At 37.4% G+C, this 16,778-nt stretch overlaps 1 long non-coding RNA gene across 1 annotated transcript in view; it reads right to left on the bottom strand.

Moving 5' to 3' along the window:
• Positions 1 to 16,778, bottom strand: part of LOC113246039 (uncharacterized) — a 144,887-nt gene that overhangs the window by 85,337 nt on the left and 42,772 nt on the right. The window contains exon 2 of the long non-coding RNA XR_006408501.3: positions 15,807 to 15,953. This is a non-coding gene — a long non-coding RNA (uncharacterized LOC113246039). The remainder of the gene's footprint in view (positions 1 to 15,806; positions 15,954 to 16,778) is intronic.

Genomic DNA, 16,778 nt, shown 5'->3' with positions numbered 1-16,778 from the left:
ATTCTAGTGGTTGGATTATCTTGTGTAGACCAAGGTATAACGGGTGGAGAGATTTGTGAGTAGAAGCTAGACCAGAAAGAACTGCTATGCATTATTGCCTCAGGGAATTGGTGGTGGGAATTCCAGTGCACCTGTATTGGTTAGATCTTGCTTGATAGTGAAGTCAAGGAGGAGAAGGGACAATCAGAGGTTTCAAGAAAAATTCCCGGAGAATTTTGGAGACCAGGATTTTGGAATAAAATGTTATGGAACATGGTATGTTGTTCCTTCTTTTGGCTTCCAAATCTTAAGAAATGCCTCTAAAATGTTTTGCTTCATTTTGGGGCACCTGGGTGGCTTAGTGGGTTAAGTGTCTGACTCTCGGTTTTGGCTCAGGTCGTGATCTCATGGATGGTAGGACTGAGCCCCAGATAGGGCTCTGCACTCAGCAGGGAGTCTCCTTGAAGATTCTCTCCCTCTTCCCCTCCCCCCCACTTACATGGGTGTGCTCTCTCTCTCTCTCTCTCTCTTTCTCTCTCTCTCAAATAAATAAATAAATCTTTAAAAAATATTTTGCTTTGTTTTAATACATGTTAAGTGATTTTGGAACTATAGCGCAAAACTAGGACAGGTCTCGGCCTACATCAGCAAGGGTCTGAGACAAAATCTATCCATGCAGATGAGAAGACAGTAGATATGGTGTAAATAGATACAGATATATAAAACACTGCTATGGGAGCAGAGAGCAAAAGAACCTAGTTTAGAGGAATGGGTTGAGGAAATTTTGAGAAGCAATGTTTTAGCAGAGACCTAAGTAAATGAGGAGTAGGAGTAGCCAGGCAAGTTCTGAAGGAAAGCTTCAGGCAGCCTGGCTGAAAACAGCTCATGTGAAGGGGAGACAAGTATGTATGTTCTAGAAAAGAAAGACCTTCATGAGCCTAGAGTGGCATAAGCAAGCATAAGGTGGCAAAAATGAGGCTGGAGAAGCAGGTGGAATCAGAACAGCCAGGGTGTGGTGGGGCAGCTTCCACAGAACCTTACAGAGCAGGATTTTGTAGGGAGAAGCAATGTGAATCAATATGCATTTTAAAAAGGTAATTCTGGCTACTATGTAGATTGGATGGGAGCCAGAATGGAAAAGAGACCTGTTACTGCAGGAGGCTAAGTGAGGGATGATAGGGCCTTGAACTAGCAGGTTGACCCTGGATATGGAGCTAAGGAGACTGTTCAAGTTGTATCCTGGGGGTAGAATCAATAGGGCTGGTGATGTAAGTGGGAGGTGAAGGGATGGCCAACTTACTAGTAAAATGAGGGGATAAAAAAAGGACCCACCACACAGGCTCATGGTGAGCATTAAATAGGGTAATGCATATCAGGTGCACCCAGGAAGCACTCAATGTATGTAAGCTGTTATTATCACAAAGATAGGTATAATAATAAGCCATTTAAAATGATTTGCAGTCATTTTAAATTGCCCAGAAAGTGAGTATCTTTAAACTGGTTGGGAGCTGAAGAATATCGAGGGGGTGATAATTGGTTAATTTTGAACATCTTCCTTTAGATGCACATATCTTTGAAGGTACTATTATTTTTCACTTGTTTGAAATGACTGTCTCATAACTTTACCATATTCTCTTTTGTTTTTGTTTAAAGATTTATTTATTTATTTATTTGAAAGAGAGCACAAGCTGAGTGGAGTGGGGAGGGGCAGAGGGAGAGAGAATCTCCAGCAGACTCCCCGCTGAGTGCAGAGCCCACACAGGGCTCCATCTCAGGAGATCATGACCTGAGCTGAAATCAAGAGTCAAATGCTCAACCAACTGAGCCACCCAGGTGCCCCATAACTTTACTACATTCTAAAAACAACCTCAAGCGGGGGGAGAATTGCTTAGGATCCAAAGGCACTAGGGAATTAGAGAGATGACAGCATAGAAGGATGAAAACTTTCATTAAAGATTTACCTTTCATAAGTAATCCGAAGTATCCATAAAGTGGGTGTGTCCCTGATGACTCACACAGTTATACTCAATTGAAAGATTTTAGTAACCTAACTTTTTGCTTCTGTATCTTGAGATCATAATTCTGAGAGTTTTCTTACATGACAAATACTTGACCTTTCGTAAAGATGTCATTTTCTCAACATGACGGCAGGAATGACAGGAGAGCTGGAGGGTCAGAGAAGCCAATGAGAGCTATTTGCATCTTGAGAAAAGGAAAATGCAAATGGCAAAAGTGCTATGCAGGAGACAGAAAAATAGATCTTTCCTGGTCACTCTTCCAAACCGATAGACCACCCCGTCTCATCACCGGAGACCTCTGGTCATTTTCCCAAGCAAAATAAACATTAAAGTGTAATTTTTTTTCCCCTAAGGTTTCTACAGGTGTCTTTCTACTTGTCAGCCTTGTTGTTTTTAAGGTTTTAATGATGAGCAAAGAAGGAAGCATAGGTCCTTCAGAAGAGTCCACACTCGGGTCACAACAGCATGATAAAATTTCTCAAGGCTTCTGACAGGCACGACTGCAGATACACCATTAGCCCTGACCACAGAGGACTCGGGACGACTTTAAAAAAAACAACAACAAAAACGAACAGACTTATTGAGTCACCCAGATCTGTCTTCCTGATTTTCATTGATTTATTTTCAAAATTTCTGCAACAATTAATTGGTCATTATTTACAATATTCTTCTGCGGGGAATCAATGCTGTTATCCCTGATGTAGTTCATTAGTACAATATTATCTCAATAACTTTTCAGTCCACTTACTATGTTTCTTGGTCTGCAAGGATGTCTTATTACCATGACAGCTTTTATTTTTTTTTATTTTTTTATTTTTATTTTTTTTTAAAGATTTTATTTATTTATTTGACAGAGAGACAGCCAGCGAGAGAGGGAACACAAGCAGGGGGAGTGGGAGAGGAAGAAGCAGGCTCCCAGCGGAGGAGCCCGATGTGGGGCTCGATCCCAGAACGCGAGGATCACGCCCTGAGCTGAAGGCAGACACTTAACCACTGTGCCACCCAGGCGCCCCACCATGACAGCTTTTAATGCAAGTTTGCTATTGATATGCAAAAAAGTCTTTGTACTAGTGGGTTTCTACTGACTAGTAAAATGGTCCCTGGCCAATCCACAACCTAAGAGGGTTAGACCTTTAATACCTTTAACGCCATTGGCTGCCAGCCACTCCAAGAGTACAAGACAGTTAGAACAGTCCACTACTTCCCACCAGTTGTCCCCATTTCCCCCATGGAGCTGCAGAGAGGACTTAGAGCCTCATGCCATGTTCTAACGTAACAAAGGGGCTGAGAGGTCTAATGGGGATGGACAAGTGATCCTCATATTGGGGTGATAAGAGCCCTCCCAAAACTGCTGCTTATTTGTACATACAACTGAAAGTTCCCTAATCACAATATATTGTAAGCATCTGTCTCATCTGAAACAAACCTCTTTCCATTTCTGTGTGCCTTGTGCCAGTCACAGACTGTGCTTTCAAAAATATGTGATGGATTGAACTGAATTCAGTTTAAATCAGGAATATTGTGCCCAATTGGCTTTCTCCTTTTCCCTGGGTCAATAAAATAGCAGCTAACCTGGTTGTTATTTTTCAGGTGCTCTCAGTTGAAAGTGGCAAAAAGCCAGGTCGGTGTGATGAGAACTGATAGTGTATTTCTCCTGTTCCCGGGCTTCTGGGCCTTTGCCACAGGAGAGAGTGGCAGTGAGCCAGAAATGGAAGCCAGAATGGCATGGGGCGCATGAGTCTCTGCCCTATACTAAAGTGTCCATAATTATAACTTACTCAAAGCTAGAATGCTAGTACTAAGGAAATGAGCTAGGTACATTCACAATTCTGGAATATTCTGACAGAATCATCATAGGTTCAGAAGTTAAACAGAAATAAGAGACAAGTTAGAACATGGGGAGTTTCTGTCACTGCATTTTAGAACTAAATGCTAGGAAATCTCTGCAATTGACTTTTTTTTTTTTTCTTGGATCTACAGACACTTTTAATGATAAGAATGATACCTAATATAAGTCATGGCTTTTCCTTTGATCCCAAGTTTGCAACATCTGTAACTGACAAAGTTAAGTGAAAGACTACAGGGGAGAGAGTCTGGGTGGCCTTTCATAGAGAAATGGAGCCACGTGGCAAGAGCTCAGTTACAGAAGAATAATGCCTGTGCCCGGTTCCAGGGTAAGGAACAGCCCTCATGGTGGCAGCAAGGTAAGCATTAGGCTTCTGAAAAAGAAAGAGGTGTTATTTTTGAGGTCTGAGATTTAGAGTAGAAGATAGGTAGCAGTGGTTAATTTTGTTATTACAAACACAAATCACACATACACACACACACACAAACTGGGAATGTTAGTTATACAAGTAACAGATATGCATATATGTCCTCATTGGCATAATTTATATTATCTACTGATAGATTTAAAAATTAAATTTGGATTGATGACCTATAAGAACAGTTCCACTGAATGCCCAGAAACAATTTATGTGACACTACTCTCTCCAGCTCCTCCCTTGACTTTCTTTATTCCTTCCTTCTTAACTTCTATGACCATATTCCTTCCATCTGCATTTGAGTCCTGCCATTGATACATCGTAGGCATAGTAGTCTAAACTCAATGATGAAACAGTTCAAATAACAGCTAAACTTTTCTTGCAGAGTTGCGTACTTGAACTACCAACTGACCAGGAGCCACAGGACTTATGCACTAGCCCAAGTTCTTCTAATAGGTATTCCTGTGATTATTCACAACTTGCTAACTCATTAAACAGCTTCTTAAGTAATCTGAGCCTTGATTTTCCATCTGTTAAATGGAACTAAGAATCCATTTTCTGTCCACCTCCTAAAGTTATAGGATCAAGTGAGAACATACACATGAAAGCTTTTTACAAACTGCAAAGAGCCATATAATACCCTTGATTTTATATTTATGGCCAAGAATTATGAACTCATATCTATAATAAAAATGAAATGATAACACAAAGTGATTATTTGGAAATGTAAAGATAAAAGTTAGAAATCAATCTGTAGGAATTAAATCAAAATTATGATAACATCAGCAATAAGAATGTTTAATGTGATCTTATTTACATCACTGTTCATGTCTGGTAGAGGCAGTGGCATTTGAATTGTGTATAATTGTCAATATATTGTTGATTTGGGGCGCCTGGGTGGCACAGCGGTTGAGCATCTGCCTTCGGCTCAGGGCGTGATCCCGGCGTTATGGGATCGAGCCCCACGTCAGGCTCCTCCGCTATGAGCCTGCTTCTTCCTCCCCCACTCCCCTTGCTTGTGTTCCCTCTCTTGTTGGCTGTATCTATCTCTGTCAAATAAATAAATAAAATCTTTAAAATATATATATATTGTTGGTTTAATATCCAAAGTTTGTTTGCCTGGCAAATATCACAAATGCTAAGCTAATTTTGAAAAACCATAATACCAACTTCTTGTGACCCCCAGTCTCTGCCCTATGCTTTATGTTTCATTTTCTGTTCATTATGTATTGCCCTCAAGGTTATAAGGAAAGGAATAGAAAGGATGAGTCAATAATGAATATTCTTGCCAGAAAAATAAACACTGAGTTGGGACTGTTGTTAATAAGAGTATCACATGTAAAAAGAAATGATTTTTCTTCCCTTCTTGGCATTTAAAAGCCCTCAACATTCAGGTTTTTAGTTTTCTTTGTTAAAGCACATCGAGAAAATGGAAAAAATTCAGAGAACAGCAACCAAAATAAAAAGTTTAGTAAATAAAGAAAGATTGAGAGAATGGGGAAATCTTAGATATGAGAAAAATGAAATAGCTAGCATGGTAAAAGGTCAAGGGAAGATAGATAGTAAATTTAGAACCATTTTACATAGCAAGCAAAAGATAAAATATGATTAAAGTTCTTACTGGTAGGACCTATTGTTACAAAGAAAATACACAGCAACATATCAATTACCTAGTTTCATTTGAGTGCAAAAAAAATCCCATTTTTAAGAATTAGCTTGAGGATTATAATTGTAAGCATTCACAATGCCAACTTGTTTGATATGCCCAAGTCACCTCCATTCTTTCTTTTTCCATGAATGACAGAAATAAAGATGCAAATAACCTGGACACCATCCCTCAGTGCTAATAAAATGCTAGAGTGTAAACAGTGCAAAATAAAGATAGACATTACAGAATAAATAATTTGTATTTTATTGCTAAATTATTCAAAATCTCATGGAAATGTGACCCCTATGGTATTGTAAACAGTAACACCCAAAACCATGACTGCTGGGAGACTATTTAAAGATGTTTCATCAGGAATCTCATGACTTCCATGTTTTTGCACAGTGGGCAATTTATTTTCATATTGGATTCCAGGCAGGAAGTGTTTATTCCTGCCAAAGAGGATGTAAAATTTCCCCCACTCCTGTTGCCACTGAGGTTGCTGCTACCACAGAGAAAACAGAGTTAGCTGCCAAAGAAAGAACATAAATCCAAACGGAAGACTGAGACATGAGAGGAGTCACAGCATCATATGGCCACAGAGAGCATTTGGTGAAAATTTGGACAAAACTGGGTCTTCTAAAAGAAATTGGTTGAGAAAGATTCAGTACATTATGCACTCATTAAACATATATGTATAAAATAAAAGGTAATGATAAAAAAGTAAGTAGCAGACATTCCACTGCAGATCACATGGGACCAGAGACATAAAACTTACACAGAGAAGGAATCCAGACCAGGCCAGATAAATTTCCTCAGATGATGTAATTGGATAAAATGTGGCAGATATTTCTCATTTTTAAAAAATGCTTCTCATATGTAGAAATAGAGAAGACAATTTCCTAAACATCTTAAATAGTATTTATTAGAAACCAACAGAAGAAGGGTGCCTGGCTGGTTCAGTCGGTAGAGCACAAGATTGTTAATCTCAAGGTTTGAGTTTGAGCCCCATGTTGGGTGTATATAGGGGCACCTGGGTGGCTCAGTCGGTTAAGTGTCTGCCTTCAGCTCAGGTCATGATCTCAGGGTGCTGGGACCAAGCCCTACAACCAGCTCCCTGCTCAGCGGGGAGTCTGCTTCTCCCTCTCTCTCTCCCCACCTGTGCTCTTTCTCTGTTTGTCTTTCTTTCTCAAATAAATAAATAAAATCTTGAATAAAAAAGAAGTATATAAAAGAAACCAAGAGAAAATATTAAAAAGGTGAAATACTAAAAGGATCCCCAACAAAGCAATACAAATATAACTGAGGGGTACTAATAGTTTGGAGAGTTTTAGCTCATGCAACAGGTTTCAGAAAAGAGTTTGTTTGGGCACCTGCATGGCACAGTCAGTTGCGCAGATGGCTCTTGATTTTGGCTAGGGTCGTGGTTTTGGGGTCCTGTGATGGAGACTGTTTCGGGCTCCTCTCAGCTTGGAGTCTGCTTGAGGATTCTCTCTCTCCCTCTCCCTCTGCCCCTTCCTGCCCCCCTGCTGACTCTCTCTCTAAAATAAATAAATAGATCTTTTACAAAATTTAATCAATTAGCAAACTCTTTTTTTTTTTTTAAAGAAGAAAAAGAAATTAGGGGCGCCTGGGTGACTCAGTCGGTTAAGCGTCTGCATTTAACTTGGGTCTTGATCATGAGGTCCTGGGATCAAGCCCCGCATTGGGCTCCCTGTTCAGCATGGAGCCTGCTTCTCCCTTTCCTCCCCACTTGTGCTCTCCCTTGCTATCTCTGTCTCTCTCTCAAATAAATAAATAAAATATTTTAAAAATAAATAAATAAATAAATAAATAAATAAAGATTTAAAAAAAGAAGAAAAAGCTATTTTTATTTGCAGATAATATAATTTTATGCCTAGGGAATCCAAAATAAATAAATATTTATTATTATTATTATCATCATCATCAGAAATAATTAGAAATTAGAAATTATTACTAGAAATCATCATCATCATATTATTAGAAGTAATTAGAAATTAGAAATTATTACTAGAAATAGGATGTCATGTGTGAGAAAGTAAATGTTGGAGCCTATAAGCTTTCATGATTGATTGCATGGTGGTAGCAAAGTAAAGGAATTATCGAAGTCCAACATTTTAACTTGATTTGTGTTCTACTTCCCTCTATAATACAATAACCGTACTGCAGGTCACCATCTTTTCTGCCTAGGTTACTGTAGCACCTACATTCTTTCCTCTCCAATCAATGATCCTCACAGCTGTTGGAGTGATTTTTTTAAAGTTGAAATATAATTGGCATATAACATTATATTAGTTTCAGGGGTACAACATAATGATTGATATTTATATATTTCAAAATGATCACTACAGCAAGTCTAGTTAACATCCATCACCACACATAGTTAAATTTTTTTCTTGCAATGAGAACTTGTAAGATCTACTCTCTTAGCAACTTTCAAATTTACAGTATATTCTTATTAACTATAGCCACTATGCTGTTCATTATATCCCCAGGGCTTATTTACTTTATAACTTAAGTTTGCACCTTTTGACCACCTTCACACATTTCACCCACCCCAGCAACCACAAATCTGTTCTCAGTATCTATATGTTTGGATTTGTGAGGTTTTTTAGCTTCCACATATGAAATTATACAGTATTTGTCTTTCTCTGTCTGGCTTATTTCACTTAGCATAATACCTTCTAGATCCATCCATATTGTCACAAATGACAAAATTTAATTCTTTTTTATGGATGAATAATATTCCATTGTATATGTATGTCACATTTTCTTTATCCACTCATCCGTAAATGGACACTTAAGTTGCTTCTATGTCTTGGCTATTGCAAATAATGCTGAGTAGACATGGGGGTGCATATAGGCCTTTGAGTTAGTGTTTTCATTTCCTTCAGATAAATACCCAGAAGGAGATTTGCGGATCATATGGTAGTTCTATTTTTAATATTTTGAGGAACCTCTTACTGTTTTCCACAGTGGCTACACCAATTTACATTCCTACCAACAGTGCACAAGGGTTCCCATTTCTCCACATCCTCACCAACACTTGTTATTTTTTATATTTTTTATAATAGCCATTCTAACAGGTGTGAGGTGATATCTCATGTGAGTTTGATTTGCATTTCCATAATGATTAGGGATGTTGAACACCTTTTTGTGTACTTGTTGGACATCTGTAAGTCTTCTCTGGAAAAACGTCTATTCAGATCCTCTGCCTATTTTTTAATTGGATTGTTAGGTTTTTTTGCTATAGTTGTATGAGTTCTTTATATATTTTGAATCTTGACCCGTTATCAAATATATGATTTGTAAATATTTTCCCCTATTCAGTAGATTGTCTTTTCATTTCATTTGTGGCTACTTTTACTGTGTTAAAATAATTTTAGAATAAGTGAGTTCTATAAGGTGGGTCTATATAAGAAAATAGGTTTCCTTTATGAAAAAAAATTAAAGTTGGAAAATAAAATGGGGAAAAAGAACAAATTTATATTAGCAACAAAGTTTGGTAATGTCTTAGTATGAATTTAACAAAAAAAGGAATAAAAACTATAAGAAGAAACCCAGGGGCACCTGGGGGGCTCAGTCAGTTAAGTGTCCACCTCCTGATTTTGATTTAAATCATGATCTCAGGGTTGTGAGATTGAGCCCTGCATTGGACTCTGCACTGGGCATGGAGCTTGCTTAAGATTCTCTCTATTTCATCTCTCCCTCTGACCTTCCCCACCCACCCCCCACCAAAAAAAAAAAAAAAAAAAGAAAGAAAGAAAAGAAAGAAACCTATACAGCCTTACTAAAGAACATACAGAAGAAACATGATTTTCCAAGATAAGAAGACTTAACTCCATTTAGATATAAAGGATTTATATTATTAGATAAATGCAATGATATTCCAAACAGAAGCTTGACCTTTTTTTCTTTTTAAAATCTGACAAGTGGATAAAAAACCTAAGAAAATTTTGAAAAACAATAATAAGAGATGTGGTCCACCTGTAAATATAAAGTCTAATACAGGTATAAGAAGAGAGAAATTGGTCACTGGACTATAATAGAGTTCAGAAACAATGCAAGTATATATTAGAATCTATATATGATAAATTTGGCATTTCACATCAGTGGGGAAAGGAAGTTTTATTCAATAACTGGCATTGAGACAATTAGTTGTCATATGAAAAAGAATAGTTGAATTCTAATATCATTCTTATGCTGTAATAAATGACAGAGCATTTAAGATGTGAATGTGAAAACAACAAAACTGTAATCAAATTAGAAAGATATATGGAAGAAAATTTTTATAATGTAGGTGATACAAGTCAAAATAAGTCAGATACCATTCTTCACATATCAGCTTAGCAAAATTAAAAAGATTAAGTTGATTTAAAAGTGGAGAAACAGATACTCTCCTATATTATTAATGGGAGTATAAATCATTACAAATGTGCATAATCTATGACACAGCAATCATACTTCTAAGAATCTATTCTTTGAAAATAATGAAAAGAATAGCCAGTCAAAATTTTGTTTACAATAGCAAAACACTGGAAACAACTTTAAAAATCCATAAGGGGGTAATTAAACAAATCATAACATGTCTATACAATGGAACACTGTGCAGTCATTAAAAACAATGAGGTGGATAACCTGGAAATACGTCCTGAATATATTGTTAAGTGCTAAAAGCAATCTTTCAACTATTATGCAGACTGTGGTTCTATTGATAGGATTAATTGGTTACTGCAAGGAGAGTATAGAAACTGGCTGACTCTGCAACCCTCCGCCCCTATGTATCAAGCCCCTGATGTTACAGTAGGGTTTGTCTCCAGGAAAGAACAGTGTTTGGGTCAAAGAGACATGTTGCAACCCAAATAGAGGGTGACACCATTGAGGATTAGGCAGATGTTAGGGCCAGAAGACCAGTTGCTGAGACATTATTACCATCTCTTCACTTTTGCTGAAAACAGGTAAAGTATAAGCCCTTGGAAGATGATTCCACCCTTCCTCCCAGCCTGGTTACTGACAGGTGGAATTCTCAGCTGTATGGATGAGTTTTGATTAAAACCAATACCATGAGGGGGAAAAAATGAAGAAGGAATTGATAAGTGAGTAAAAATAACTACTTGTGCAATCAGAAGATATTTAAAATGAAATTTAATTATCCTTAAAGTAATGCAGGCAGGTATTTCATCTAGGAAGCAGGGATAGGAAATTTTGAAAAAGAAGTAATATATATTTGTTGAAATTAAACGACAACAACAAACCTTGATATGTAGGCTGAATAGCCATAGCTACAGGGCAAATTAGTGAGATGGAAGAGAAAATGGAAGAATTTTCTCAGAACACGTCACAAATACATAAAATTTAAAAATAGAAAAAGAATCATCATTTAGAGACACAGAGGAAATTCCCAAGAGGCCAACATTCATCTGGTATGGTTTCCAGAAGAAAAGGCTGGAGACAATAAAAACGAAGCCATCGAATAAAAAATCTGGAAGGATATAGTCATAAAATAATTTACAGTGATTATAGTGAAGTAGAGTTGAAGGGTGATGGGAGAAAGTAAAGGAAAAATTTTAATAATTATAAGCACTGAGTGATTTAAAAATTTTGTGTCATAACGAAAGCTATGTGTATAGAAAGTGTGGGCTCAGTTATTCATAGAAAATATTTTTATTATCTTATAATATCTTAAAAAACATCTACAATTATCTTTTTAGATAGCTACACAGATCAGGTAAACTTTTGCCAGCTCTGAAAATCACTATTCTATTGTCCAAAGGAAGCAAAAACCAAGTAAGCAGAATGCCTTACAAAATTATTATTTTTTTAATAAAATTCTATCTTAATGAGACTTACTCTATCTTCTATACTATCAGCTAAATAAATTCATCGCCATAATTCTACCTCTACTGATTTTAGTAAAACAGGTGACAATTGTAACACAAAGAATTTGCTTTACTCTGCATCATCATTTCCGTGCCTGTTTGTTTAGTTTGGTGATAGTCTCAAACAGATGTAATGTGAGAGGCCAGGTCATTATAACGAGAAGTGGAATCTTGAGGAGGTTATCCGGATGATTCTCAGAGACCTCCTACTTATCCTCCTGGGCATTTATTCCAAATGATTGATTTGTTAATAGAGTATAACAGTTTCCTAGTTCTTTTCAATTCTTAAAGCTGCAGTCTTATCTTAAATGAGGAATGAGAATCTCATCATCTTTGTAGATAATGACAAGTCACATCCAGACAAAGAAATAGTGAAGAGGATTTCCCCTTTGATCTAACAAGAGGAAGAGGATGTTGATGGTGCCTTTGTTGAAAGAGGCACAAGGTAGGGCTCCATAGAATTTCACCTGCCACTTTCCCCACTACCATCAGTCTTTGCTTCAAAACTGGAATTTGGGGTCCACAAATCAAATGTAAACATTCTCATTCCATGCCAAAGTATAAGAATACCGCTGTTTCCCATATCTATTTACTGAGTGGAAAAAAGACAAGCTACTTGGGAATGGCAGCCAAGATGGAACTGGTGCCAGGATGTAGGGGCCAGAGCAGATGGAGCAACAGAATCTCCAAAAGCAGCGCTGACAAGGGAGGTGAGTGAGTACACAAGACAATGTCCCTTAAATTTTGTGTCTAGTGATAGACTAAAATTCAGCTTATCCATAGGTAACTATTAGAAGAGGCCTGGCCCCAAGCGGAAAAAGTTACAAGCTCACACGAACTGTAATGTTGGCAATTTTTGAAATTCTTTAACGAAATGGTGAATAATAAGAGAGCCAAGAATCATGAAAGTGCTGGAGGTGAAAGAAGCCAAGGTAAAGAATGAGTATTTCGAGTTATTTCAAAAGCAGTTTCTTAGTGGGGGCAGTTCCTTAGCAGCTTCTAGAAAGAGAGGCCTATGCTGATGCAGGAGCAGCGAATCTCCCTGAATTTTCCACACCGTTGCTTCATGTCTCTGCTTTCCTCCTGCTATGAAGATTTGATCCCCCAAGTGGCATTCATTTACCAACACCACCAAAACTGGGGGAAAAAAAAAAAAAAGAAAAGAAAGGTAAATAATGTCAATCCTGAAGTGATGTGAACTATGATGGGAATGTTTGTGTGAGTGTGTGAGTGTGTGAGTGTGTGTGTGTGTGTGTGTGTGTGTGTGTGTTTCCTTACAACTCCAAAGCCTCAGTTCCTTAATTGTTAGGTTTTAGAGGCTTCCTCCTTTTAGAGAGAAAACCACCTATCCTGCTGTTCCACTGTGGGCAATGGAACATTGTAAAGCTCTATTATCTTGAGAGCACTTCTTTGGTAATTCCCAAGACCTCATTTCTCAGTCCAGCAGTGTTGTTGAACAACTGCGTGTGTTCTTCAGAATCAGAATTACGGTCCACAGGAACTGTGGCTCCCCCTGTCCCTTTTAAGTCTTTTTCTGTGTACTTCGAGACAGAACATTTCAAACACAACAATGTAAAATGTCACATAACACAAAAAAATCTTTTACTTATCCAAAGGTAGTTGTAGTAAAAAAGAGTCAGTCTTGGTCTCCTTAAATATCTTTGTGGCATTTTCTCATCCAGACGTTGGGTGTTGTTCTTTACTGCCCATCAGAAGTGCAGAGATCTTTTTCTCCTACCATCATGTCAAAGACGGATTTTATACTAACCATTTACATTTTAGTATGAATGACTTTAGTTGTTATAATTATTCCTGGAAAATCTGCATTTAAGCCTTGTTACTAATTGTCTAAAAAAAATTTTGTCCCTGATTAAGTTGAGGTATCATTTAAAACTTGGCAATTATGAATTCTCATTATATTCCATGATCTTTTCTCTTGATCCTTTATCATTCTCTTTTGCAAGAACCTAATATTTCAGTGATCAAAATCCATTTACCTTGTGCTTTCTTCCTTTCCTCAGGTTTATCTAAACCCCCAGATGCTTAGAGAGTCCCACATATACATGGCCTAGAAGTTCTACTTCCTTAAGTCCTTTATCCTACAAATTACTCAAGCTGGAATTTCTGAGTGTGGAAGAGATCAGGAAGATTTGAAAATGAGAATAGCAAAATGACAGGAAGAAGATAAGAACACTAGTGCCCTCAGACCTAAAATGTGAAGTGTACCCATATACTCCTCCTCCTTTACTTCCTTCCCACCACCGCCAAAGAGCCAGAGACAACCTGCAACAGGAGGCAGCAAAACTCAAAGCAGGGAAAGAGAAAAAAATCCAGTGACAAAGCCCTCACCTCTTCCACATTGCGACTTCCAGGCAGTACCAAGCCAGAACTGAGAGAAGTTAGTTAGCTATAAATGAAGAATTTATATTAAAACTCTGGCTTGAATCTATTACCAAAATGAGGCTGGTTTTGAGCTTAAAAGTGATCAGGGTTCTTTTGTAATCAGAAAAAATAGAGAAGTTGTAAGTCCAAGATATCAAATCGGATAAAAAATAGAACCACTTAACTGAGTAGTTTAAAGGGCCAGTAGAAGAAACAGAAATAGTGTCTTTGGCATGCACCCCAAGGAGAGGTACACATACCATACTTTGACACAAGCTGTATTTGTTTTCATGTAGGAGGAGCAATATTTGAAGCAGAATCGTCTATGAAGTAAGATGGCAATGCCCTGATACTTACGTTCTTTAGTTTGTCACTGGTCTTGGAGAGAGCAAATGCAATCCAGAGACTAACATGTCAAGTACGCTGAATAACAAGGAGCGCAAAAGTGCTCACTGCAATACTTAGTGATACCAATAATTTATTATTAAAGCTTGATGAAAGAGCAAAATACAAACAAATAAAAAGCAAATACAAACAAACAAAAATAATATCAGCAGCCTTTATTGTAAAAATCCTATCTCCAGGGTGGAGACATCTTTGGGCTGATGAGGAAAAGTCCCTGGGGAGCTGCTGTAGCCCTAGATGAGAGAGAAAGAGTTTTGAGGAGTCTGGGAATGAGCATCTTTCCTCTTTAAGGAATTACAGAAGAGGAGAGTATCTGTAGAATTATTTGTGAAAATGACCACAATAAGGTAACTGTCGGAAGCATGGGGTGCTACCTGTTTCTTTCTTCAAACCAATGGACTCTTAGGTAGACTTTACCTCATAAAACAAAATTACCAGAGTTAAGACCCTGGTTTTGGAGATTTTAAAGCTTACCAGCAAGTTCTTTAACACTGTTCTCATTAAATGTGTAAAGTCTAAGTCCCCTCCTCTTTGATGACTCTTTCAAATAACTGAATCAACAGTGGCAATACGTGAATTTTGAATGTAGGTCATAAAAAGAGATAAAATTTCCACTTGGCTCTCTCTTGGAATGTGGCCTCAGAGCTCTGAATGACCATGTACGAATTCCAACTACCCTGAAGCCTCTGTGCTGGACAGAAATGAAGAGAGAACAGAGAGAGAGAGAGAAATGGTATAAGGAGCCTCAGCTGTTAGCATCTTCCCATCCTAGGTGCAATAACAGGTGAATGCACAAGCTGTCAGATGATTCTGGCCCATCAGTGTGTGACCACAACCATGAGAGATGCCCTGAGTAAGAACCACCCAGCTGAGCCAGTCAACCCCAGAACCATGCAAAATAATAATAAAATGCAAATGCTTTTAACCTACAAATTGTTGTTTCGAGATGGGTTGTTACACATCAATAAATAATTGTAACACTGGTCTTCAGCAGTACTTTACAAATGAGGCTGAACAGTCTCCCGGTATATAGGAAAATATTATAGAAATTTAATTCATATCCATTTGATATTGAATCATTTTAATACTTAATTATCAGAGTATAATTTATACTCTACCCAAAATTAATTTAGCAGTACCTGCACATGATTTATAAACATACAAACATATACTTGGGGATGCTTCTTAAAATATTTTACTGGTAAGTACATACCATAAGAATGTTTAGAGATCACTGCTGTGTAGACCAAATCTTCTGCTAGGAATCTGAAGGTTGAGTTCAGATCGCCGCCATTCAGTCCTGCTAATTTTGTAAACTTGAGCGTATCTCTGAATCTCTGTATCTTGAGCATAGCCCGATCTGCAAGTGAGAATTGATGATAGATACATCACATTCATAAAGGCAAATTTCAAAACTGAAAAGTAATAGAAAAATGTCTTACTATATTACATTTCCCCAAATTTACTGTTTTAGGAAAAAGCTTTGTGATGTATCAGGAACAGGGCAGACTTCATAATCATAAGCTTTTTTTTTTTTTAAAGGCAAACTCGTATTAATTTTATTCTCTAAAGCTAACTAAAATACAAGGTCTTAGAGATACTTAAGACTTTTTTCTGATATTATCCTCTGCACTCACTCAAAATGTCATAATCCTTATGCTGGAACTCTGATTTCGGTTTTTTTAAAAATAGCCTTTTTTTTTTTAACAGATTTAGATTTACAGAAATATCAAGAAAACAGTACACAGAGTTCTCAGACCCAGCTTCTCCTTTTATTACTATCTTACTTTAGTACGGTACATTTGTTACAATTAATGGATCAATACCTAATATCCCTTTTCAGTTCCAGGATCCCATCCAGAATGCCACATTACATTTAGCTGTTATGTCTCCTCAGGCTCTTGGTGCCGGTGACAGTTTCTTAGACTTTGTTTTTGCTTGATAATCTAGACAGCTTTGAGGTGTACTGGTCAGGATTTTTGCAGTATCTCCCCCTCTGGGATTTGTCTGTTATTTTTCTTATGATTTTACTGTGGTTATGGATTTTGGGGGAAGAATATCATGGAATTAAAGTGCCATTTTCATCAAGAGTACGTACTATCAACATAATTTATGACTGTTGCTGCTGATCTTAACCATTGGGTTAGCGTTTATTAGGCTTCTCCACTATTAAGTTACCCTCTCC

The sequence above is a fragment of the Ursus arctos genome, unplaced genomic scaffold, assembly GCF_023065955.2.
Source record: "Ursus arctos isolate Adak ecotype North America unplaced genomic scaffold, UrsArc2.0 scaffold_4, whole genome shotgun sequence".
Classification (NCBI taxonomy): domain Eukaryota; kingdom Metazoa; phylum Chordata; class Mammalia; order Carnivora; family Ursidae; genus Ursus; species Ursus arctos.
This window is presented reverse-complemented; position numbering and strand designations above follow the sequence as displayed.